This window comes from Trachypithecus francoisi, unplaced genomic scaffold (genome assembly GCF_009764315.1).
Source record: "Trachypithecus francoisi isolate TF-2019V2 unplaced genomic scaffold, Tfra_2.0 Lachesis_group10, whole genome shotgun sequence".
Lineage (NCBI taxonomy): Eukaryota > Metazoa > Chordata > Mammalia > Primates > Cercopithecidae > Trachypithecus > Trachypithecus francoisi.
Window position 1 is genome coordinate 41,399,053 of NW_022681455.1, and position 25,792 is coordinate 41,424,844.

Consider the following 25,792-nt stretch of genomic DNA (forward strand, 5'->3'; position numbering starts at 1 on the left):
ACCTCGGTTTCCTTGCGTAAACTGGCAAAGAGACCATGTGAGCTGTGTTCCCTGGGGCCAAGAGATTCCAAGAAGGAAAACCTGGGATTCCAGGGACTGGGATGAGGGCCGGGGGCCGGAAGGGGAGGGTGCCTGTGGGGACGGCATAGGGGGCAGCCCAGATAAGGCTTTCAATACTGGGTAGCAGCATCTACACAGGCGGAGATCCCTGCATCTCACTTCCCGCAGGACTGACCGGTGGCCAGAGGTGGGACTGGCCAGGCTCGGCCCAGCCAAGTCTGGGAGCAGAGAACACTGAGTGAGGGATCCCTGGGGCCACCCTCACTGGCCTGTGGCTCCCCTGACACCACGAGAGGTCCAGGAGCTGAACTTGGGTCCTAATGGGGGACACCCTCCTGGCAGCAAGCTGGCAGGGTGGTGTGGTGGTCAGTGTACTGGGCTCTGTGTCTCCGCCCCTACCTGCTGTGTGATGGTGGGCCAGACACCTAACCTCTCTGTACCTCTGTTTCTTCAATGACAAACAGGGGCACTAGCAGCCCCCACATCAGGGCACAGTGGCCTGAAGGATAAGGCAAGGGCGGCACGAGACCTACAGCAAAAGCTCCTAGCAGGGAGCTGCCCAGGGAGTTCTACCACCATCTCCCCTCTGGCCACCGAGGAAACCGAGGCTCATGGTGACCTGGCCCAGGTCTGTTGGACTCAGGGTCCTTCTCATCCCCAAGATCAGAGGGCTGCCACCAGGGAAGGAGCTGGCCCCTAGACACAGCCCAGGAAGCACACAGGGAAGGATGCCCTGGGGACTTCAGTATGTTATTGCAAAAAAACATTTATTGCTATTTGAACCCTGCTTTCATGCCTCCATTTCCGAGAAAATGAGCCATGGGAGACACCAGGAGAGGCAGGAGACCATCCTCCTTGCACAAAACCCACTCCCTCGGATGCTGTCCTCAGTGAGGGTGTCTGGGGCCAACCAGGGGGCCCACCCGCAGAGTGGCAGAGGAGGCAGTTTGACCCTGCAGACATTGAGCTCTGTGGCGAAGGTCCTGGCCTTCTGGTAGAAGAAGAGCGACTTCTCGCGGTCCAGGAGGAAGTTGTGGGAGATGGTGGCTGGCCGCGTGTAGGTCTTCAGCTGTGCCCTTCTTGCCCAGGTCCACGGTGGCTGCCAGTGCCAGCTGGTAGTACCCGGCTGCATCAAACCATTCCTGAAGGGGACAGGCCATGCTCAGCAAAAGGGGGACTCGGAGCCTGTCTTCCCAGAGGCTGTTCCTGTCTCCAGGTCATTCCACATGTCCAGCCAATGCTGGCTCACCCCATGAGCCCCGAAGCCTGTGACACTGCTGTGGTCTCAGCTGCAGGAGGTGGGGACAACCCTGAAACCCCTGGAAGCCTTCCTGACTATCCCTATGCTCCACTCACCCCAAGCCTCTTGCCCCAGTCCCACCCTCTCTGCAGGCAGTGGCTGCTTTCCCCATGGGCTGAGGTCAGGGCAGATCCTGCCTGCTCTGAAAGTTCCATGCAGGACCTGTGGCTCCAAGCCACAGCAGGGGCACAGCGTTGAGTGACCCAGGCTCCCCTCTGGCCCCTGTCCATGCTGACCATTTCCAGGCCCTCCACGGGCCAGGCCAGGTACAAAACCATCTCACAGGTGTCCTCCCTGGCAATGTTCCCTGAAATATTGACGGAGTGTGACTCCCCAGACATCCACTCCCATTTTCAATGCATCTTTGGCTCAAACTCACCATCCCTGGGTTGGGATGCTGCCTCCCAGACCTCCACCTTGACCCTCCCATCTCCCCCCGGCTTCTCCCCAGGCGGCGCCTCCACATGGGGGACACCCAAAGGACCTTTCTAAGACCCAGGCCTGGCCTGTCCCTCTTTACCATCTCAAGATGGCTCCCAGGGCCAAGGACAAAGTCCAAGATGCAGCAGTCCATTCCCTCACTGCCCCGCCCCACACATGGAGCAGGGGCGTGAGAAGACCCTGAGTCACCGCCGCTGCTCATCCAATGCCCCCCGGCCCAGTGAAACACTGGACTCTGTGCTGGGTGCATGGCTGAGCCTAACATCCTGGCTCCCAGTCTGAGGGACCTGGGACTGAACACTGACCACAAAGGTGGCCCGGGCTGTGGCAGAGGGAAGCCCAGGAGCCTGGGGGGGGGCCCAGGAGGCCCCTGACTCAGCTGGGGTTGGGAGGCAAGGGCTTCCTGAAGCGGTGGGGGCATCCTAACTAAACAGGAAGGAGCCAGCCAAAGCATGTCTCTGCGTGTGCCTGTGCGTGTGCATGTTTGTGTGCCTGTGTGTGTGGCTGTGTGCACGTGTGCCTGTGTGCACGCCTGTGTGTGTGCCTGTGCATGTGCATGTGTACCTGTGTATGTGGTTGTGTGTGCACCTGTGCCTGTGTGTGTGCCTGAGTGCGTGTGCCTGTGTGTGCATGCCTGTGTCTGTGTGCATTTGCGTGTGCATTTCCATGTGCCTGTAGTGTGTGCAGCAGCTAGTGAGTGGCAGGCTGAGCCAGGACACACCTAATCCACCCTATTCCAGGGCTCACTCTCACGTGTAGACTAAAGGGGACCGCATTTTAGAGGCAATCGGCAAGGATGCCCATTTACCCCTGCCTCTCTGCCAGCCTTTCAGGCCCCATCCAGCCCAGCTTTCTCTCCCACTCCTCTGGGCCCTCGGTCCAGAGCCTCCTAAACAAGGAGGAGGGTGTGGCCTTGGAAAGACAGCTGCCCCTGGGGAATTCCGAGGGGGCCTCCCTGTGGGAAGCTGGCCTGGGCTGACAGCATAGTCACGATGAGGCCCAGAGAGCTGTGCATGGGAAGGAGGTAAAGGAGGCCTCTGCACCTCGACCCCAACCATGGACTTTGGCCTCTCAGGTACTACTTGGCCCTTTCATTCCTCTTGGGCAGGCGGAGTGGGCGGCAGGCTTGACCAAGAGAGATAAAGGCCCACTTCTGGGAGGCCCGTCCCCTGGGTCCCAGGCGAGCCCCTGAGCGGTGAGCAGCGTCTCTCTGGGCCCGACACCTGGCACCTCCCTGTCTGGCTGGGACTTGGGAGGCCACAGGGACCGCTTCTGACCACCACGTGTCACCAGCAATGAGAAGGGGCCTCCCGGGCAGCCCCAGGCCTGTGGTGAGGGATACGGGGCGGGGTCTTAGGGCTGCCCCAGCTCCTCATGTTCTAAGGCCAAGATCTCGGTCCCTGGACTGGAGCGCCCTGGCCCCTCAGCCCATAAGAAGTACTGATGCGGTGCCAGTGTGATGCTGAGGAGGGGCAAGTGCCTGCTGGGCAGAGGGGTGGAGACCCCCCAGGTCTGAGTCTGCCAGTCCCAGCTCTCCACCCCTGCAGGGCTGGGGCCAGAGGGAGCACAGCACCTCCCCTCGAGACAGACCCGACCCAGCAAGATCTCAGCCTGACTGGCTGGGGCCCCGCCCCACTGCACCTGCCATGAGCTGGGGTTCCCCTGTCTGTGAAGCGGATGGTAAGACACGGGTCTCACCTCACCCTTCCTGGGTGACGTGAAGATTCAAGGTGTCTCGGGACTCCAGGAAGGAGTTGCTCAGTGCAGGCTGGCACCCTGGGCAGGCTTCCTAGAGGAGGCACTGGGATTTGGGTTGGATCTTGCAATGTGGATTCAATGTGAGGATGATGCCGTCCTCCAAAATGTCCTTCTCCCGACCCTGTTTTCTTTCTTAAATGCAACTTGACACTTGACTGTCAAGACTCAGTTTGGTGTCACCTCCTCCAGGAGGGCCCCCCTGACTACAATCCCCTTTCTTTACCCAGAGGCCACCATTGCCCGCTCATGTGTCAGCCTCCCAGGCTGAGACTGAGTTGTTGAGGGTGGGGCCTGGCCAGCTTGGGAGCTGGGTTGTATCTGTGAACCTTGCCGGTTCCTCCAGCCACGTGCAGAGCTCCAGGGAGGCCACTGGGCCATTCCTAAGGAAGGCTGGAACCCAGGCCCCTGGGGTCTGGGTGGAGATCCCACTTCAAAGGGGCTGGAAACACCCCGAGCCCTGCCCTTCCCCACCCACCTTCAGGTTGTAGAAGATGATGTCACCGAGCACCAGGTACACCTTCACGTAGTAGAGGGTCTCCTCGTCAAACTCCAGCGGCGAGTTGCAGAGCTACAGGGCCTTGAGGTAGAAGTGTTCCGCCAGCTTGCCATGGCCCAGCAGGTGGTGCAGGGCGGCCAGCTGGTGGTAGGCCATGTGCTCATTCAGCCCGTCCCCTGGGGTGCAGGCCAAAGGGGCAGGTGTGAGGACGTGGCTCCCTGGGGCAGTCAGGCACAGGCCCCTCAGGAGCAGGTATGCAGATCCCGGGCAGCACCTGGCTTGCCTCCAGGCACCTGTGGTCACTTGGGCAGCTCTGTCCAGTCCCTTCTGGGTTCCCAGACTCACTTTCCCATCTGCAAAGCAGAACTAATAAGGCCTGCCCCTGTCTACTGTGAGGCTTTGGCAAAGTCGGACTTGGATGGCCCAGCTCTGCCTACACATAGCCACCTGCCTTTGTTCACTGGTTTTAGCCAGGGGAGCACAAAACCCATGCAGTCCAGGTGCTCCCGGGAACCCCGGCTCCATGCAGCCCACAGACGTGACATCCGACTCCTCCTGGGTGTGTCACGATCAGAGCCCCTTACCTTGGGGAGTCACCGCATGCCTGAGCTCCAGGTCCCCCCTCCCAGATGCACAAACCCACCTAGGCTGTCTCTGATGTCCTCCCCTTTTCAGGGCGAGTGCTGTGGAGCCTGCATTCAATGCATTCCCACACAGCTGCACACCTACTGTGTACTGGGCCCCAAGGCACAAGGCGTTGGGGCATGCGGCCCGCCCAGGGTTCCCTGTCTCTGGAGGAGGACAGACGATCCTGGCACAGCACCAGGGGATGCCCGGCCTTAAGGTGCAGGCTGCTGGAAGGGGAACTGGGATTTCATCAGCCAGAGAGGCGTGTGGTTGATGAGGGTGGGAAGGGCACAAGACAAAGGGAATGTGCCACTCAGCCTGGCACATACAGGGACCGAGATGCCTGGCATGTCTGGAAGGCAGAGGGCACACTGGGTGGCCCTTGTGGTCAGCAGCGGGAAGAGACAGAGGAAGCAGAGCTCAGCACTGCGTGAGAGCCCTCGGGCTGTGCCGCACGGCCGGACGGGGAAGCCAGCTGGGCAGATCTGCCTGCCTGGACAGGAGACCAGGAAAATCCAGCAGCTGTTTCAGCTCCTGCCCTACAGACCTGGAGGCTGGGCTCTGGCAAAGTGTGGATCCTGGCAGGACGGGGGCTCAGGGGACTTACCCAGAGTGATGCTGAGTGCTAGGGCCATGTGGGCAACCCCCAAGCCCTCCTGGGGCTCCTCCAGCGTGGCCAGCAGTGCCGCCAGCTTGTTGCACAGCTGCAGCTGCCGCTCCGCCTTGCGGTTGCCCATAGTCACTGCCAGGGGCAGGGCCCGGTCCTACCACACAGGCAGGTGGGGTCAGGCTTCCCGCAGTACCCACCTTGCCCAGCGCCTTCCTCAGAGCTCAAACATGTGCTTGGAGCATCCCACACCCCAGTTACCCCTGCACCTCCGCAGAGCTCTGTGCTCTGGGATAACGCACGGTTCAGACACCCAAGTTGGGGTTGAAGAGTCACCTGAGGCCCATCTAGCTACACCCGGCAGCCTCAGACCAGCCTCTCCCCACCTGGGCACCTGGGGGTCTGACTAGGGGGAGCCAGCACTCCTCTCTGCTCTAAAAACACACATTTGTCTGTGCCCAGGGCTGAGCCACACCGTGAGCTCAGAGGAAGGGAGAAGCCGTCCCCGCTTCGGGGTGCAGGCAGACTTGGGCCCTGGCCCTGGGCCTCCCACTGACATGCTGTGTGTCCTTTGACATGTCCCTGTGCTTCTCTGAGCCTCAGCTTCCTCATCTGGAAGATGGGGACAGGACTTCCCACTCATGGTTGCTTGAGATCATCAGGTGCAAGGGTAGAGCCACTGTCATGTCCAGACCCGAGCGTTTGTCCCGGGCAGGGGCACAGTCAATATCATTCCCGGTGAGACAACTAGGCAAGGGTAGAGCCATTGCCATGTCCACGGCCCAAGCGTTTGTCCCGGGCAGGGGGCACAGTCCATATCATTCCCGGTGAGACCACTAGGCAAGGATAGGGCCATTGCCACGTCCAGGCCCCAAGCGTTTGTCCTGGGCAGGCACGTCAATATCATTCCCAGTGAGACTACTGGAAACTAAGCATGTGCATGGGTGGCCTTGCCTCCAGGGGAGCCTCTGCCCTGCCACACCTGTGCCTCAGCCCTCCAGGTCCCCCCTGAGGCCCACCCACATCAGCCCACAGGCCAGCTCACCCGTAGAAGGACATGGCTTTCTCCCGCTCCCAGGCCTCGTTGAAGAAGATGTCTCCAGCTGCCTCAAACGGCTCCAGCCCCAGGTTGGAGTTGCCTGTGTACAGGACCACATTCTGTGCCACCTGAAAGGAGCAGAAGTTCCCTCAAGACCCACACCTGGCGAGGTGGCCACACCCACCTTCGCCAGCCTCCTTCCTCTCACACACTGCAGGTACACCTGAGCATTTTTCAGACCTGTGCATTAGGGCTGCCCCACCACTGGCATGAGGACAATGAACTGATGCACTTGAGTGCCAGGAGGTGACTGAGCAGCTGCAGCCCAGAAGCCTGACACCTATGAATCCTACCACCAGGGATAGCCCTAGCCCACCCCCCTGCACTCAGTCTCCGTGGCCCCCAGATTGCTGGGAGCCCATCACCTGGTTCCTTTCTGCGTTGCCACATCCCTGCCGCAGCTCAGGGCCGCACATCAACAGTGTTTGTGGGTGGGCCTGGTCCCCTCTTGGCCAAGCCTCTTGATCCTTCTCCTCAGCTCAAGGAGGTATACAGCAGGTGCTCATAATGAAAGCTTCACCAGGCTCGTGGGCTTCACAATTTGTTCCAGATCACACTGTGTTTGGGAAGCCTCTGAAAACAGCTGCTATGATAGATTCATTTTGTAAGGAGATGTGCCACGTGTCGCTTGGAGCACGTTCTTCTTCTGTGTGTTAACTGAGTGGTCACGTTCTTTGAGCATGAGCTGTATACCAGCAGGTGCTAGGCACTGTGAGGGGCCACGCCTCTGCCCTCAGGGAGAAGATGCTGGCCACTGGGGGAGGATGTGAGGGAACCAGTTGGAGGGAGGGAAAAGGCACACAACAGGTGCTCAGCAGTGGCTTAGGAACGAGTGGATGGATGGATGAATGGATGAGCAGATGTATAGACACATGGATGGATGCGTGTGTGGACAGATGAATGCTTAGATGGATGGATGGATGGATGGACGGATGGGTGGGTGGATGGATGGATGGATGGCTGGAATAATGTGTGTATGTCTGTATGTATGTATGGGTGGGTAGATAATGTATGGACGGGTGCAGGGTAGATGATGTATGTACATGTGGATGGATAGAGGGCGGATAGACCAATGTATGGATAAACAAATGGACAGATGAATGGAGGGATGGATTAATAGGTAGATTGGTGGGTGGATGGATGGATGGACGAATAGGTGAATGGATGGATGGGTGAAAGGATGGATGATGGAAGGATGGATGGATGTTGGATGGATGGATGAATGGATGGATGATGGATAGATGGAAGGATGAACAGGAGGTGAGTGGATGGATAATGGAAAGATGGATGGATGATGGATGGATGGATATATGGATGAATGGATGGATGGATGAATGATGGATGGAAGGATGAACAGGTGAATGGATGGATGGATGGACAGGTGAATGGATGAATCATGGATGGATGGAAGATGGTTGGATGAATAGAAGGATGAACAGCAGAATGGCTGGACAATGGAAAGATGGACAGAAGGATGGATGGAAAGATGGATGGATGGAGGGACAAACAGGTGAATGGATGGATGAAGAGGTGACCAGATGAATGGTGGATGGATGGATGATGGATGGATAGAAGGATGAAGAGTTGGATGGATGATGGAAAGATAGATGGAAGGATGGATGGACGAAAAGGTGAATGGATGGATGGACAGGAGGATGGATGGATGATAAAAGGACAGATGGATGGATGATGGATGGGTGGAAAGATGAACAGGTGAATGGATGGATGATGGATGGATGGATGGATGGATGGAAGGACCCACAGGTGTATGGGAAGATGATGAAGATGGATGGATGATGAATGGATAATGATGGAGAGAAGGATGACAGGTAAACAGATGATGATGAAGGATGAATAATATGGTAGATGGACAGGTGAATGGATGGATAGACTGGTGAATAGATGGATGATAAAAGGATGGATGAATGATGGATGGATGAAAGGACAGATGGATGATGGATGTATGGATGATGGATAGATGGATGGAAGGATGGATGGATGGACAGAGAGTGAACAGCACAGGGGCCCTCCTGCATCCCTTGCCACTCACCTGGATGTACAGGTCCACCATCTCGCTCTGCCGCAGGATGTAGTAGATCTTCCCTGCTTGCAGCCAGGCATGCGCCTCCTCTTTCTTCTGGAGGTCAATGAAATCCCCAGACTTTGTTTGGTGTAGTCCAGAGTGGATCTGTAGGCCCTGGAATCAGACACAGTGTCAGAACAAGGGCTCTCATCCTCCTGGAACCAGTCTGCCTCCTCCCGTGGATCTGGTGACAGATGAATCTGGCATGTGGGGACTGGGAACAGCCCTCTTGTGTGTGCAGTGTTCTGCCCTTCCCAGGCTGCTGGGAGGCCAGGTGAACACACAGCATGGAAAAGATGAAGGACATCCTTCTGAGGGAATCGAGCATCATGCTGCCCTGTGGCAGGAGGAGTGGCTAGTCCATCTCCCCTGCCTCCCAGACATGGCCTGTGTCTTCTCCAGACGCACCAGGAGCCGTTAGTGTTCAGAGGCTATCTAGGCCGATGGTTCTCAAGGTGTGCAGGCATCACAGTCATTCGGAGGCCTGTCTGTATAGCTTGCTGGCCCTGCCCCCAGAGCTTCCGGCTCCACAGCCCTGGGGCAGGCCCCAGAACTCCCACTTGCCACAAGCTCCTAGGTGATAGAGATGCTGCTCTGCTGGTCCAGGGACTACATTTTGAGAAGCATGGCTCTAGCACACTGGCCCATTTTCCTTCTGTGAACCTGAGGCCAAGACTGGAGCCAGTCTCCCGGGTCCCCATGGAATCTGGCTCCTTCCCTGCTCTCTCAGTAAGTCCAACACTCGAGGGGCTGTGACTGCAGCAATGTCACCAGGCCTGTTGGTGGGGTGGCCAGGGCCATGGTTACCCCACCAGGTCAGGATGCTCGGGGGAAGTGGAAGCCGATGGGCCACATACGGACGTGAGACCTTGAAACCCTGCCCCAGGGAAGCAGTGACACAATTGGCTCTGTCTTCTGTGGGAGAGAAGCTACAGGTGGCTGCTGTGGTCACATTTAAGGGGACAGATGAAGGCCAGGAGTGAAGACTCAGGGCAGGCAGAGGTCAGATGACAAAAGCCACCATAGTAGGAAGAACAGCCTAGAGTGCACGTACTGCCTCTGCTGGGGTTGAGATAACCTTTGACCCAAAAAGGGAGGCTCAAGCTGGGACTCACGAGCCAGCAGCAGCCCTGGGACGACCCCAGACCCACCAGCTCAAAGCATCTGATGCCAAGGAACCAAATGATCCAAGGAAAGGGCTGATGGGCCCTGGGCCAGCTTCCCTGTGCCCCCCCTCCCTGCCCTGCCCCCCTACCCCCCTTGCCCCCCTCCACACCCCCACCACTGCAAAGCCAGCCCTCACTGCTCGGTGCCCAGGGACAGGTAGAGCCGACTGATGGTCTCCAGGAGCTGCCCCCTCCAGCACCTTGTCGGTCACCTTGTGGGCCAGGGAGAGCTGGAACTCGTGTTAGATGACACCCTGGGCCTCGCTGGGCATGACGACGCTGTAGAAGCAGCACAGCCACTGGACGGCCCGCAGCTGGCCTGGGCAGAAGACAAAATGGAAGACGTCAGCCTCCCAGCATCGAAGCGAGGCTGGCTGGGCTCGGAGGCCCCTGCGCTGTGCTTGTCTCTTTCACACCTCTGTGAACCTGGGCCCCATAGGTGGGGAGCCTGAGCTCAGACAGGCCATGTACCTGTACAAGGGCAGACACCGAGCACACCGTGACATGGGCACAGCTTGGTGCAGATGCTCATGGTAGAGGCCGGCCTTCTTTACAACTCCCAGGGCTGAGGTCCTGGCCAGGCTCGGCCCCTGCACCAGGCCATCTATTTCTGCTTCACAAAGTCCCTCTGGTGAGGACCAGGGCCGCCTTCAGCCTGAGTTGATGAGGCCAGGGGCACAAGTAGCCCCTGTCGCAGATGGAACCCTGAGAGAGCAAAGCCAAGCGTCATGTCTGCCACACATGGCATCATGTTGGGGGAATGGGGTTCAAAGCCAGCCCCTGGTGTTCCTACACATGCTTCTCTCATGCAACCAGGCTCCAAAACCATAGGCTCACTGGCCTCTCCCAAAGCCACAGTGCTGGGAACAGTGGAAAGCTTCTGATTTTCTAGTGTCAGAAACATTCCGAAGATTAACACCAGAAACCAGGTACGCCGAATGGACATCTGTCACATACGCCCCCCCAACGACAGCTGAATACACAGTCCTCTCGAGCGCCCATGGACATTCCCAATGACAGACCATGTGCCAGCCACAAAACGAGCCTCAGTGAATGGAGAAGGACTGAGACCAAAGCAGAGGTGTTTCTTCAGCTGTACTGGCATGAAACTGGAAATCAGAGTGAAGGAAACGTGGGAAATTCAAAAATATGTGGAAATTACACACTCCTAACAACCAGTGAGTCAAGAAGAGATCATCAAGGAAACTGAAAACTAATTTGAGAAGAATGCAAACAAATGCACAGCCCGGCCAGCACGGTGGCTCACGCCTGTCATCCCAGCACTGTGGGAGGCCGAGGCAGGCGGATCGCTTGAGTCCAGGAGTTTTGAGATCAGCCTGGGAAAATGGTGAAACTCGTCTCTATAAAAAAAACAAAAATTAGCTGGGTGTGGTGGTGCACATCCATAATCCCAGCTACTCGGGAAGCTGAGGCATGAGAATGGCTTGAACCTGGGTAAAGTTGCAGTAGCCAAGATTGCACCACTGCACCCCAGCCTGGGCAATGGAGCAAACCTAAAAAAAAAAAAAAAAAAAAAAAAAAGCTTAGCGTATCAAAACTCCAAGATGCAGCTAAGGCAGTGCTGAAAGGAAATTTATAACTGTAAATGTCTACATTCAAAAGAAGAAAAATCTCAAATCAAAAACCTAACCTTCCACCTTGAGAAACTGAAATGAACTAAACCCAAATGAATAAAGGAAGAAATAATAAACGTGAGAGTGGAATGGGAAGTGAAAATACAGAGAATGGAAAAACAAAAGAGATAGTCAACAGAACCAAGTGGGTTTTTTTAATAATAACAAAATTGACAAGTCTTTCACCCACTGACCAGAAAAGAAAGATGGACACAATACAAATCAGAGACTGAGCACCATGGCTCACGCCTGTCATCCCAGCGCTTTGTGAGGCCGAGGTGGAAGGATCGCTGAGGCCAGCATTCAAGACCAGCCTGGGGAACATGATGAGACCCCATCTCTAATAAAAATAATAATAAACATTACAAACCCAAGTTTCTAAAATCAAAATGGAAGAGGAAACATTATTGCCGACCTGACAGAAATAAAGGATTCCATGAAAACACTATGAACAATTGTACACCAACAAATCAGACCATCTAGACACAACAGCCAAACTCCTAGAAGGACACAAACTACCGAAGTGACTCAAAATGACCCCAAGTAAGCATGTGGGTATCAACCCACCCTCGGTCTCCTCGACCGTTCGCGCAGGGTGGGGAGACAGGGAAGCATGATCCCCATTCCCTGGCCTGCATTTCCAAGTCTGAATCCTCCAGCACCCTGGGGAGGGCCTTGTAGGAGGTGGTGCCACAGGCTATTGTGCCAGGAGCCAACGGAGGCTGCAGTGGGGGCTGGGGCGCTGAGCTCCTGGAGGGTCTCCTTCCAGTCAGAGAATGGCCCTGGGGAAGAAGCCTGGGTCTGAACCCCCCACCCCTCCCTGGGCAGATGTGTGGGACCGGGGTCCCTTCACACGGTCCTTTCCAAAATCTCATCCCTCCTAGGGCCAGGAGTGGGTGCCAGGCCTGTGCTGGGAAATGGGCAGATTTGGCCACAGCCCCTGGGGCTCTGTCCAGGCCACAGGAGGCACCTCTGAGTGGTCTCACTGTGCCATGACAAAGCGCTGCAAGGCAGAGGGGACTCAACAGTATCCCCTGTCTCAGCCATTTCCCTGGACTCAACTTCCCTCATCTATTCTCTGCGGCCTAGATTTCGGACAGCCCTGCCCACCTACTGTCCTTTACTGCTCAGTGTGCATGACTGTTCGATAGCACTCCATGGCTCCCCAGTGCTCTTAGGGAAAAGGCCAAGCCACAGCCTGAGGCCCCAGCCCTGCTTAGCTCTCCAGAAGAGCTTCTTACCATCCAGCATCCAACCCCCCCACCCACTCCCAACTCTGCACCTCCCTGTATGAGCCCGCTCACTCCCCCCATCACACCCCTGCTCACTCACTCCACCACTCACAACCCACTCATCCCCTCACTCACCCCCACTCGCTCACCCCTGGGCCTTCACACGGCTACACCGCCAGCCCCTCCCCCACCGCCAGCCCCTCATCCCACCTATTACTTGACTAAATTCTCTCAACCTCTGGTCCCAGACTAAGAGGCTTCCCTAACCCGGGCCAAGTGCTGCCCCCCATCACGCCACTCACCCTTTTGTGGCTTCTCTGGCCTGAAGCTCACGTTCCCAGGCTCGGCACCTGCTTCCCGAGACCCCACAAGCTCCATTTGTGGTGTGGCCTGGCACACTCTGCACGAGCTACTTTGCATGAACTGCTCTGTGGTTTGGGCAATCACCCGCCCCTGTGTCCTCTGTGAAGTGGGATGACAGGTGTGCGGGCTGCCGAGATACCGCAGATAACACGGGCACAATAACTGGCGTTCATGGCCTGGCTCATGGAGGGGCCCAAGTCCCAGCTCAGCAGAGCCTGCCTTGATCCCAGGTTATGGCCAAGGATTCCCAGCAGGCAGGACTTTCCGTGCTCAAGGCAGGATGTCCCTGAGCAAACCGAAAGAGCTGGCTGCCCCAGTAGGGCACAGAGGGCCTGGCCCTGCATGGGAACTGCCTGTCTCCAGGGCGCTGCCAACATCTGCTGCTGGCCATGATTCCACTTTCGATGTGGAAAACCCACCACTTGTTTCTGAATCACAAACCCCAGGTGTGCCTGACCCCGAGTGGCCCCAGAAGGCGCCAGGAGGAACTGGGGCACTCACTCTCCCCGTGGTCCATCTCCACGGCGACCAGAAGGCCCACTCACAGTAGCCCTTGCACTGCTGGGTGGCCGCCCTGGCGGTGCAGAGGTGACCCAGGTGCAGGAGTATTGTGGGTGAAGTCCCGGCCAACTCCAAACGGGAGCCTCGAGAACAACGCACGGCCTCCAGGAGGTAGTGCTGGGCCAGCCTGCTGGCACCCGCGTGCAGGCACAGGGTCCCGAAGTTGGCCAGCACCACTGCCTGGTTCCTCCGCTGCCCAGGTCCAAACCACCCACAGGGCGCGGTAGTAGCCCCCGGCTGCCTGCCTCGTCCGGCCCGTCCTCTTCAGAGCCACGGCCACCATGTTGGCAATCACACCTTCCTGGTCCTCGCTGGCCACCACTGCATCCTGGACAGACTGCAGGATGTTCAAGGCCACCAGGCTCTGCCCATGAAGCCCATGCAGCCAGACCAGGGCCACCAGAGTGTCCACAATGGCACAGACTCCACCAACAGCACTGGCTTCCACCGCCTGCGTCATGAAGGTGATGGCTGGGCCGTGGTAGCCATGGTGGCTGTACGGCTGGGCCAGGCTGGCGTGGAGAAGGCCACGCAGAGCCTGGCCTGTGCCCGGGATTAGGGAGGCCAGCGCTCGCCTGAGGTAGTGGGAAGTCTGGGTGGGGAGGCTGTGGGGCTGGAGGGCGTTCTGGAGCACCAGGTTCACGCTCCTCAGCGAGCCGGCCAGCGAGTCCTGTGTCCTTAATGAGGCCACCTTGACACAGCTCAGCACCAGGTGGGGCAGGCACTTGCAGCTGTAGATGTCAGCCAGGAGCAGGGAGCAGTCTGAAAGCCAAGCAGCGTCTGGGGCTCCCGAGTCCCTGTGCAAAAGCAACAGCCGCTCTAGGAAGGACAGGGCCTCCTCGGGCTGCTTGAGGTGCACGTGGTGCCTGGCCAGCAAGAAGCAGGCCCGGGCCTCGGCCTGCAGGCTCTGGCCACCCACCGCCCACTGCAGCGCCAGCTGCAGGAGCTCCCCGTCCACATCAGTGCTGCAGATGTGGCCGGGCGTCCCCAGGAGCAGGGCCATGGCTTTGGGAACCACCTGTGTACAGTTCTCCCGGTTCTGATTCCGGTAAATGCTGGTCAGGTTGGCGTACATAGCCACCACCTGGAACAGGTCCCCGAAGCTGCCCTCCAGGGTCCCCAGTGTTTCCTCAAAGTACACCCGAGCCTGGGACAGCTTGAGCTTCCTGCAGCACAGCCGCCCCAGGAGGAAGCAGAGCCTGGCCAGGGCCATGAGGAGGCCAGCTTTCTTGGCCGCCCCTCGGGCCTGTGCCAGGCGCCCAGTCAGCTCCTCCTCATCGCTAAAGCTGCAGAACACGCTGCTCAGCCATGGCAGCACCACGTTGTACAGGCCACGGAAGCTGGCCTTGTATCCAGAGGTGTTCAGGAACAGCAGCCATGAGATCAGGGCCTCTGGATCCTCCCAGTCGTCCTCAGCTTCCAAGCAGAAGGAGGGCTCCTCGGGGTCCTGCAAGATCACGTTGCTGGATGCTGCACAGAGACCCCAGGACACTGGCTCCTGGGGGCAACCTGGGCAGGTCTTGCATTGTTCCAGAACATTCTTCACCTTCTGCACGGTCTCCTGTGGCTCCAGGCCCAGGCAACGTGGAGGTATTTCTGCAAGTCACAAAAACATCTAGATAGATTCGAGTCCAGCAGTGAGTCCTTGGTCCACTGGGGGCAGGGTCCCCGCATCCCCGCCCTCTGTGTCCCTGGTACAGCTTGCCATGAGACCTTGAGAGTTATGTGCAATGCAAACCTGGGGCCTGGAGCACGTAGGAACTCCGGCACTATGGGGACAGAGAGAACACGCAGGCCCGTGGCCCGACTCTCCTATGAAATCACCCTCCTGTCCTGCTTTGTCGCCCACCTGACAGCATGGTTTTAGGAGACTGTCAGCTCAGCGATCCCTCAGAGATACCTTTCCCTTTAGAAAGAATCAAAGCCTTCTAACTGGACCCATGTATATGCAGCACTACAACTACAAATGTAACTTCTGTCAGCATATTGGGTCCCCCGATGGGGTACAGGAATCCATGAAATCCTCAACAGCCAATCGGAGCTATTGATCAGCTCAAAAGCTGCTATGCAAAATTGGTAAAGCCACCGACGGCACAGGACAGGGGTGTTGTACCCATGTACACAGCTCCGTGCAGGGAAACGGACCATCCCTGCAGGAAGGATGGGAAAGCTTCCAGGCCCCTGTGGCCACCTTCACCTTGGAGGGTCTGAAAACCTGAAGCCCACAGTTCCTAAAGGGTTAACAAAGGCCAGGCTGCTCAAGCAGCCTGCTGGCATCTGCTGGCTTCCAGCTGGCTTCTGTGGATTCCTAGCCAAAGCCCCCTCCCAGAGGTGAGCAAACAAGCGCATTTCCTGTTGGAAAACCTGGGATGAAAGGAGGTATTACTGGGAAGGAAAAAACCTAGATTTAACAGACTGCCTGTTTCAAGCTCACATGTAAAAAACATTTTCTTTTTTTTTTTTTTTTTTTTTTTGAGACGGAGTCTCGCTCTGTCGCCCAGGCTGGAGTGCAGTGGCCGGATCTCAGCTCACTGCAAGCTCCGCCTCCCGGGTTCACGCCATTCTCCTGCCTCAGCCTCCCGAGTAGCTGGGACTACAGGCGCCCGCCACCTCGCCCGGCTAGTTTTTTGTATTTTTTAGTAGAGACGGAGTTTCACAGTGTTAGCCAGGATGGTCTCGATCTCCTGACCTCGTGATCCGCCCGTCTCGGCCTCCCAAAGTGCTGGGATTACAGGCTTGAGCCACCGCGCCCGGCCCAAAAATATTTTCAATACAAACTGTCTCCTTATTCGTCTGTAAAGCCTTGGAATTAAAATAAATAAATAAATATGATTGAGAGGCAAATGTCTGACTTGACTACACTAGATTAGCTAAGAAATCTCCCCCACCAGGCAGAGGCACACAGCCCCTCCCAGCCACCACCCTGGCCTCCAGGACAGCTGGAGAGCCACATGCCTTTGCTCCAGGGACTCTGGCAGAGGGTAGAACCACCCCCTCCCCGAGGCAAACCTACAACAGCCTTCCCTTCCCCACTGGCTTCCCGGGCCTCCTCTGGGACCTTGTGCCTGCATCCCAAATGTACTGGAATGGATCCCATTCCCAGGGAACTTCCAAGGGCCCTTGGGGCGTCCACATCACCAGGCTGTCCACATGCAGACCCTGTGTGAGGGGAAGAGACAGAGCCGTAGAGGGGAGATGGGAGGGCCTCCCTGAATCAGCCCCTCAGGAAGGAGCAGACCCTTCAGGGACCTCAGTTGGGGCCACTGCAACCTAAGGCTCTGAATTCTGCCACCCACTGAGGGCTGTGTGGCCTCCCATCTCTGAGGCAGAGCACAGGGTGAGCTGCAGCTTCTCCAGGTCATGAGAAAGGAACCCACAGCTACATGTGGGCCCTAGCAGTGGAAAGGATGCCCCACCTCGGTCGGGGACCAGGCGGGGGCCAGCATGTTCACTGAAAGAAGTGTGGGACGCCACGGCCTCCAGTGCCAGAGTAGACGGGAGGTTTAGGCCCACCTCAGGCGATGTCCCCCACGCCCCCAGCCCACACCACAGAGGGGTGACAGCCGCATCCAGTGCCCACCGTACTCAGCTCTGTCACCTCCCCCGGCGCTACCCCAAGGCCCAGCTCGTAACCAGAGGAAGCCTGAGCCACCGGCAAAACCCACCTTGTTCCTGCGGCTGCTCGGTCTCAGCTTCCTCTACTGAGTCTGGCAAGGGAGAAAAGAGAAGCAATGAACACCCCCAGCCAGCACCCCTGGCCCCATGTCAGCTTGAGCTGGGTGTCGGTGTTGCAGGGTGAGAGCATTGCAGGGTACAGGGGTTGCTGGCTGGGGTGTTGCAGGGGTACAGCTGCACACCAGCGTAGAAGCACTCCTGACACCTGAAGGAGAGGCACAGCCAACGGGCCAGAGAATTCCCGTGTTCCAGCATCTCCAGGCCTTCACCCCACCCAACCTCTGTGGGGACTCCACTCTCCCATCTTCTGGGGACATCCTCCCATCATCAGTGGGAGCACGCTCTCGGCTTCTATCAGCTCCATCAGGGAGTAGGGCGCATGGAACAGTCAGCAACTCTGAGTCCGACAGCCCAGGGATGAATGCCGATCCACCGTGCACCCCCACCCTCTTCATCCCAAGGCAGGCAGCTCCTGGGTCTGTTTCCACCCCAGCAAAGTGGCTGACACTAACTGCTTACTGGGTTTCCATGGAGATCAAATGAGAAATAGCTGTAAAAGGTGTGGACCGCATCAAGTGCTGTGAACTGGGATAACAGGCGTGCAGTTCTGGGGAGCACCCTCCAATGCCCCCACCCCAGAACACCTACACCTTGTAATGCCCCACCCCACAACACCTACACCCTGTAACGCCCCACCCCACAACACCTACACCCTGTAACATCCCCACCCCACAACACCTACACCCTGTAACGCCCCACCCCACAACACCTACACCCTGTAACATCCCCACCCCACACACCTACACCCTGTAACATCCCCACCCCACAACACCTACACCCTGTAACATCCCCACCCCACAACACCTACACCCTGTAACGCCCCACCCCACAACACCTACACCCTGTAACATCCCCACCCCACAACACCTACACCCTGTAACATCCCCACCCCACAACACCTACACTCTGTAACATCCCCACCCCACAACACCTACACCCGGTAACGTCCCCACCCCACAACACCTGCACCCTGTAATGCCAGCCTGGCCAACATGGCGAAACCCCATCTCTACAAAATAATACAAAACTAATCCAGGGTGTGGTGGCGCGTGCCTGTAGTTCCAGCTACTTGGGAGGCTGAGACATGAGAATCGCTTGAACCCAGAAGGCAGAGGTTGCAGTGAGCCAAGATCATGCCACTGCACTCCAGCCTGGGCAACAGAGCAGGACTCTGTCTCAAAAAAAAAAAAAAAAGTGGGTGTGTAGGCACATCTGTGTTTATCTACACCCAGCAAATAGCACAATATCTGCCATGTTTCTTTATGTTGTGGATGACATACCACCTTCATCCATGCACTGATCTGCAGCCCCCAGAGAAACCTTTCGCACACAGAGGGGCACTGAGGTCAGAGGGACTATCTCTGTCCTTAGAAGGCAGCAGCCCTGGGATCCCACCATGACATTCCCTGGCAGCCAGGTGACCAGGCCACACCACAGCCTGGGTTCTTTGTCTTGTGACGAGGAGAAAAGCCGCCCTCACCCAGGCAAAGCACGGTGGGCAAAGGGCTGGGCCCCGAACAGGAGCCTTCAGGGCTGGCAAGTTAGAACCAGGTCCACACCCTCTCCCTCGCCCAGCGTCTCAGGCAGGTGCCTGGGGTCAGGGTAGGAAGGGCTTCCCCGGTGCCCACGGGAGACTCAGGGCCGCGTTCCCACGCCCCCAGCCTCTCACCCATCCTCTCTCCTGCCTGGCTTGTCTGCAGCCCCTGTGTGCCCTGGAGGTGGCGGCAGCCTCTGTCTGTTCACCTTTCAGCGCCCGGGGGCTGGCACTCACTATCTGTGGATGGACAAGGCAGCGGGGGCTGCGGAAGGGAAAGGGGAGGGCAGCAGCCCTGCCACAGGCATCGCCCACACTCACCCAGGCTGTACACACTGCAGACATCAGTGCCTGACATCCGCCTCAGCAACTGCCTGGCATCCTCCTCAGAAAAGCGGCCCTTGCTGAAGAATGACTTTTCTTCCTCATTGAGAAAAATCGCACTTTCCATCCTGGAAAAAATTAAGTGCTTTATTTAAAATAACATATTTGCAAAGCCAGCATTTCACACTAAGACACATTTCCATTCCTTGATTTGACAGTCTCGGAGCACTACTCTCTGCCCAGGGGTGGAGACAGAGATTTAAAAACAACAACAAGGCCGGGCGCGGTGGCTCAAGCCTGTAATCCCAGCACTTTGGGTGGCCGAGACGGGCGGATCACGAGGTCAGGAGATCGAGACCATCCTGGCTAACATGGTGAAACCCCGTCTCTACTAAAAAATACAAAAAACTAGCCAGGCGAGGTGGCGGGCGCCTGTAGTCCTAGCTACTCGGGAGGCCGAGGCAGGAGAATGGCGCGAACCTGGGAGGCGGAGCTTGCAGTGAGCTGAGATCTGGCCACTGCACTCCAGCCTGGGCAACAGAGCGAGACTCCGTCTCAAAAAAAAAATAAATAAAAATAAATAAAAACAACAACAACAAAAAGTCCGGATGTGGTGGCTCACGCCTGTAATCCCAGCACTTTGGGAGGCTGAAGCAGGCGGATCATTTGAGGTCAGGGGTTCAAGACCAGCCTAGCCAACATGGTGATACCCCGTCTCTACAAAAATACAAAAATTAGCCAGGCATGGTGGCATGAGCCTGTAATCCCAGCTGTTCAGGAGGTTGTGGCAGGAGAATCACTTGAACACGGGAGGAAGAGGTTGCAGTGAGCCGAGATCACACCACTGCACTCCAGCCTGGGCAACAGAGCAAGACACTGTCTGGAAAACAAAAAACAAAAAAAAAAACAGATCCTGCCCTCAAGGGGTGCCTTGTCTGGCCAGGGGCAGATACCCAAAAGCAGGAAAGGCTACAACAGATGCAAACAGGTAATGGTGTCCTAGGACAGTGAGCTCCTAGACAGCCTTCAAAGCCCCACCTCAAATGTCCCCTCCCTTATGAAGTCCCCTGTGACAGCTGCAGGCAGAACCAATCCAATCTCTCCACATTGTAAACTCCCGCTGACTCTGTACAACCTCAGTGCTCCCCAACATAAACTCAGGGCACTCTCATAAAGTCAGGGAGAAGAACTACAGGAAGAAACAGAGACAGAGGGAGAGGGAAAGAGAAAGGAGGCAATTTTTGCTTATAGGACTAAATTACCAGTATAATATGAAACTTTGAAAAGCATCTCATTGAGATTTTAAAAAAACTTAGAGTAGCTTACAGCACATTCTACAAAATAACGGGCCTATATTCTTTAAAAACATTAAAGAAAGACTGAAAAAGCTGTTTCATATTAAGAAGGCAAGACAGGACATCTGAATAGAACATGCGGTCTGAAATTTTCATTGTCTATAAAGGGCATCATTGTGACTACTGGCAAAATCTGAGTAAGATCTGTAGATAATGGCATTGCATCAGTGTTAATTTCCTGATTTCAACAGTTGTACTGTGGTTACATAAGCAGATGTCCTGGTTTTAGGAACCACATGCTGCATTATTTAGGGGTAAAGGAACATCATGTTTACAACTTACTTCTATTTTTTAGAAAAAAATAGAAGTGAAAGAGAGAAAGTAATAAAGCAAATATCATAACATGTTAACATTTGTGCAATCTGGGTGAGGGCATATGGGAATGTTGTACGCTTTTTGCAACTTTCTTCTAAGTCTCAAATTGTGTCAAAAATAAAGTTAAAGAAAAAAAAAGAAGAGCCACCAGGTTGTTCATTAAATAAAAGATGAAAATCCAGGGTCTGGACTAGGAAAGATATTCAGCAAACATTTGTTGAGTGGATGAGAGAAGTCAGAATTTCTCCATTTGTGAACAGGACCAATGGCACGAACCTGCGGGCACAGGACCTGGACAGTCCACCCCCATGGTGACTGTAAGGTGGGGAGTCTGGGACCATGGGGGCACTCACCTCCAGCAAACACCCCACAAGCACCTTGGAAACCTCAGTTCCGCCTCCCTAAGCCAGCTCCCCTCCACTTCCTCCCTGTCTGTCAGAGACAGAGGGCCCCCACCCCTGTCCGATCAATGACACCTCCCACTCACACACCACATCAGCCACCAGCAACCCCGTGGGCTCCAACCCCCACCCCACCCCTGCCCCTATCCTGGTTCCGAGCCTTGGCAGGTCTGACCTGGGCAGCTGTCCACACCTGGCCCTCCCTGCCGTCTGTCCTCTGATCTGTGCAGAGCCACTGGGACCCCATGATGGCACGGTCCGACCCATCACCCCTGCTCTGGGCCGTTCCCTGTGGCACCATCCAGCAGAACCTTCCACAGGGGTGGGCGTGGGCTCTGTCTGGTGGGTCCCATTCGGGGGCCACCCGCCATGGGGGCCGCGGAGCTCCTGAGATCCACTCCCCTCCTCAATGTCTGAGGTTGGCAGTTTCCCACTAGAATCCAGGCTCCCGGGGCTGTGACCCCATCTGCCCTGTGCACTATCCCTCCCAGTGCCTGGAAACACAGAGAAAAAAGACTTCCTGATCCTCCAGGTCAAGACTCCTCCCCAGATCTCTAGGCAGTGTCATTCCAGGGGCTTTGGCCTCTACAGAGCCAAGGGAGAAGTAGGGGAGGGGGGAAGAGAATGAGTAGTAGAACGGGAGAAGGAGAGCAGGGAGGGGGAGAAACTGGGATGGGGAGAGGGAAGGAGAAGGGAGAAAATGGGGGCGGGGGTGGAGAGGGATAGAGAGGGGAGAAACTGGGAGGGGGAGAGGAGGGAGAGGAGAGAAGCCAGGAGAGGGAAAGGGAGGGAGGGGGAGAAAATGGGAGGGGGAGAAGGAGGGAGAAGGAGAAAACGGGAGGGGGAGAGGGAGGAGAGGGAAGAAAACGGGAGGGGGAGAGGGAGGGATTGAGGAGAAACCAGAGGGGGAGAGGGAGGGAGAAGGGAGAAAAGTGGGGAGAAGAGGGAGAAGGGAGAAAACGGGTGAGGGGAGAGGGAGGGAGAGGGGAGAAACCAGGAGGGGGAAGAAAATGGAGGGGGAGAAACCAGGAGGGGGGGAGGGAGGGGGAGAAACCAGGAGGGAGAGAGGGAGGGAGAGGGAGGGAGAAGGAAGAAAATGGGAGGGAGAGAGGGAGGGAAAGCTGGAGAGACAGACGGAAATGAGATAGAGGCAGAGACGGATTCTCACACCTTTGAATAACCTTGAAGCACCTGCCTGAGAGTTTTCTGCTAGGGGACCCTTGAGCAAACACCCTCACCCGCTATGGGGGAAGGGCCAATCTGGACACAATCTGGAATCCACTCCCCCAGCAGGAGACACCAGCCCATCATTCCACAGCGGTTCCTGAGCTGCGATGGCCTGAAGTTCCTGCTCCCATAAGAGGGTGGGCATTGCATTATCCCTTTTTTGTTGTGTTTTTTTTGTTTTTTTTTCAGAACAGAGTCTCGCTCTGTCGCCCAGGTTGGAGTGCAATGGCGCGATCTCGGCTCACTGCAACCTCTGCCTCCTGGGGTCAAGTGATTCTTCTGCCTCATCCTCCAAGTAGCTGGCATTACAGGCGTGTGCCAGCTAATTTTTGTATTTTTAGTAGAGATGGGGTTTCTCCATATGGGCCAGACTGATCTTGAACTCCTGACCTCAAGTAATCCACCTGCCTCAGCCTCCCAAAGTGCTGGGATTACAGGCGTGAGCCACCGCACCCGGCCTGCATTTTCAAATTCTAAATAACCTATCCTATTGCCTGACGCATCCTGGTCATCCCAAGTGGCCACCAGCAGTGCTGACCACACAAAAGGAAAGTCAGAGGACAGTCGGGCATCACAGCAAAGGTGAAAAGCCAACATGGATGCTGGGGTCTCCATTCCTCCCCAGCTGGGGGTCGGGGGGTCTCCAGGGTAAGGGGCTTTTTAACACCTCCACAGCCCACAACTTCCTGGGCCCCCTCTGTGGGCTCTGCTCCCCAGCCCAGGGCTGCCTCCCTCCACCCATGCCCTGCGGAGATCCCATCCCTGGGAAGCCTGTGCCTGGACGCCTCGCGCCACAACGCAGAGGGTACTTTCACCGACTTCTTACCATATGGCACCTGCAAAGCCCTTCCCCACGGTGTCACCCACGGAGCCCCCAGGACCCGTGTCCCCTGTTTGTTCAGATGCATACAGGGAAGCCTAAGGGAGCCCCAGGGGCTATGTCCCCCTCGGGGTGCAGGACCTGGGCGTCCGCATTGAACAAGCTCCTCTTTCTATTCCTACCGTGATTTTAAGGCGGGAAGTCTGAGGCCACACGTTGAGAAGCCCTGGGTTAGACTCTTGGATGCCCAGGGAGCGCCACAGCCCAGATTTGAACCTGAAGCCCTGTGTGGGGCACAGAATGTTTACCTGTGGGATAAGCCCCCATCTGCCAGGGAGGGGTCCCAGCGGCCGGCCCAGCCACACGGGCAGCAGAAGCCTCGTCTGCAACACAGCAGGTTCCCAGGATTAGGGGAGACCAAGCAAATGCCTGGCTCCCCTGAAGGCACCAAACACTCCAGGTCTTTCTGCAAGAAAAGAGGTGAGTTCTGTCCTGCACAAGCTGCCTTTCCCACAGCTGCCTTCCTCCCGTCTCCCCAGAGCCCAGCAAGGAGGGAAGCTGCCTGCATTTCCCAGTGTGCTATGACAAGCTGCCCCACACTCAGAAGATTAAGACCACACGACCCGTAGGACCCCACTGCTCTGAAGTTCCAATGGGCCTCACAGAGCTAAAGTGAGCGTGTGGACAGGGCCCTGTTCCTCCCAGGGGCTCTGGGGAGAATCCGCTCCTCGCCCTCAAGAGGCCGCACACGTCCCTCGGCTTGTGGCCGCCACTTCTACTTCTGCTTTGTCACTGCATCTCCTTTTCTGCCTCTCCCTCCTGCCTTCCTCCTACAAAGGCCCTGTGATTCCATGGAGGGCCCATCGGAGCATCCGGGATCATCTCTCCATCTCGAGATCCTTGCCTTTGATGACATCTGCAAAGTCCTTTTCGCTGAATGAGGTAATGCAGGCATAGGTCCTGGGCATAAGGACGTGGGCATTTTGGGGGGACTTTATCTTGCCACCCACAGATGGGCTCAGCCTCACAGCTTGTGCAGGTGGGAGCTGGGACATGGACCCCTACTGGCTGTTCGGTTCCCTGCTGGGGGTCACCCCTCTGGCCATTGGTCCTGCAGGGTTTGCATTTTGGCCTGGGCACTTCATCTTTGTCCTGCGCAGTTTCTCTATCCAGGCCTCAGGATCCAGGGGGATCTGATTAGGAAAACCTGCAACTGCAGCAGAGAGTAGTGAACTTCTGTGTGGCCAGTCTTCACAGCCCCCTAGACGTCTCACTCAGAGCCCTGGGCGCAGCTCAGCCACAGTGGACAAGTGGGTGTCCTGTAAGCCCAGCCATCACCCCTGCCCCCATGGCTGTGGCTGTCACCCTGAGAACCGGCCTCCCAGGCCCCAGCTCACCGCACACTTTGGGCTCCATCAGCACAGCAGGGGCAGGAGGAGCCCACCATCTAAAGTCTTTGGTTTCAACCACCACCACCCACCCCTGTGCTGTGCCAGCTCTGAGCCGGCCAGTGGGAACACAGAGGGAGGAAGACCCAGACCTGCTAGGTTGAGAATTTAGACAGAATAGCGATGGTTCCATGAGGCAGGTTCTATGAGGCATAGAGAGGGTCCTCTAGCCCTGGCCAGGGAGGGAATCTCACAGTCAGGGAAGGCTCCCTGGGGACCTCTGACCGCAGGGCCTCAGCCAGACCAGCCCCGGGCCAGCAAGGCTTGCAGAGGTGACAGCTCCTGGCTGTGAAGTGGCCCCAGCACACTCCCTCCCACCTGCACACCTGCTCCAACTGTAACCTGAATGGTCAGTTTGTGGCCAAATCCTTCCCACCCCCCAACCACCTCTGAGGGGCACGGACCGGGACCTCTGGGGGCCAGGAATGGTGAATCAAGAGACATGTGATGCCAAGAGGTGCCCAAGAGACCCTTCAGGGAAACTGCTTGCCCAGGAGTGGGAGCAGGGTGCAGCCTGTAAGACTTGCTTTCCAAAGGAGGAAGCGTGCGTGGAACTGCGGACACGGAACATGGCCTCACTGATCAAATGCCTTGTGCAGCCTGGGGCCTTCGCCCTCCCTGTTCCCATGTCCTGGGACCCTGGTCACGCCTGGAGAGCTCTGGGCACCTTCGGGGACAGCGCGGGACGCTCCGGCTGCCCTCACCCAGCCTCAGACTTTGCTTTCTCCTCCTTGCTTTGCAGGACTGCGGTCCTGGTACCTGTGGCTGCCTCTGCCCACCACCTGGCCCAGGCAGCACCAGGAAGCCCCTGGCTGCGAGGCCAGGCTGTCTTCCCGTCTCATCTCTGGAAGCACATGAAGGGGTCTCAACAAAGCGCTGGAGTCCACTCCCTGGTGTGCGAGCTTCCTGGTTTAGGGGGTCTTTTGCTCCCAACGCCTGACCTCGGGGTCCTCGTCCTCCTATCTCTGCCTCTTTGTCCCTCAGGAGCCAGGTCTCATGTCCCTGTAAGCAGAGCAGGAGTCCCAGCAGCCTTTCTGCATCCACTGGCTGATGCCCGGGACACCTGCCTGCCTCCCAGTCCACCTCCCCCTGGGTTAGGAACGGGCCTGTTCGAAATGGCATCCAGGGCTTCTATGGGCCTGGCACACAGCTGGTGCTCAGGGACAGTCTCCTGAGAAAAGGAAGGCTCCTCAGGCTCAGGGAATT

At 56.9% G+C, this 25,792-nt stretch overlaps 1 pseudogene; it reads right to left on the reverse strand.

Moving 5' to 3' along the window:
- Nucleotides 1-816: 816 nt before the first annotated feature.
- On the reverse strand, nucleotides 817-19,378 carry LOC117087194 (annotated as a pseudogene).
- Between the last annotated feature and the right edge of the window lie 6,414 nt (nucleotides 19,379-25,792).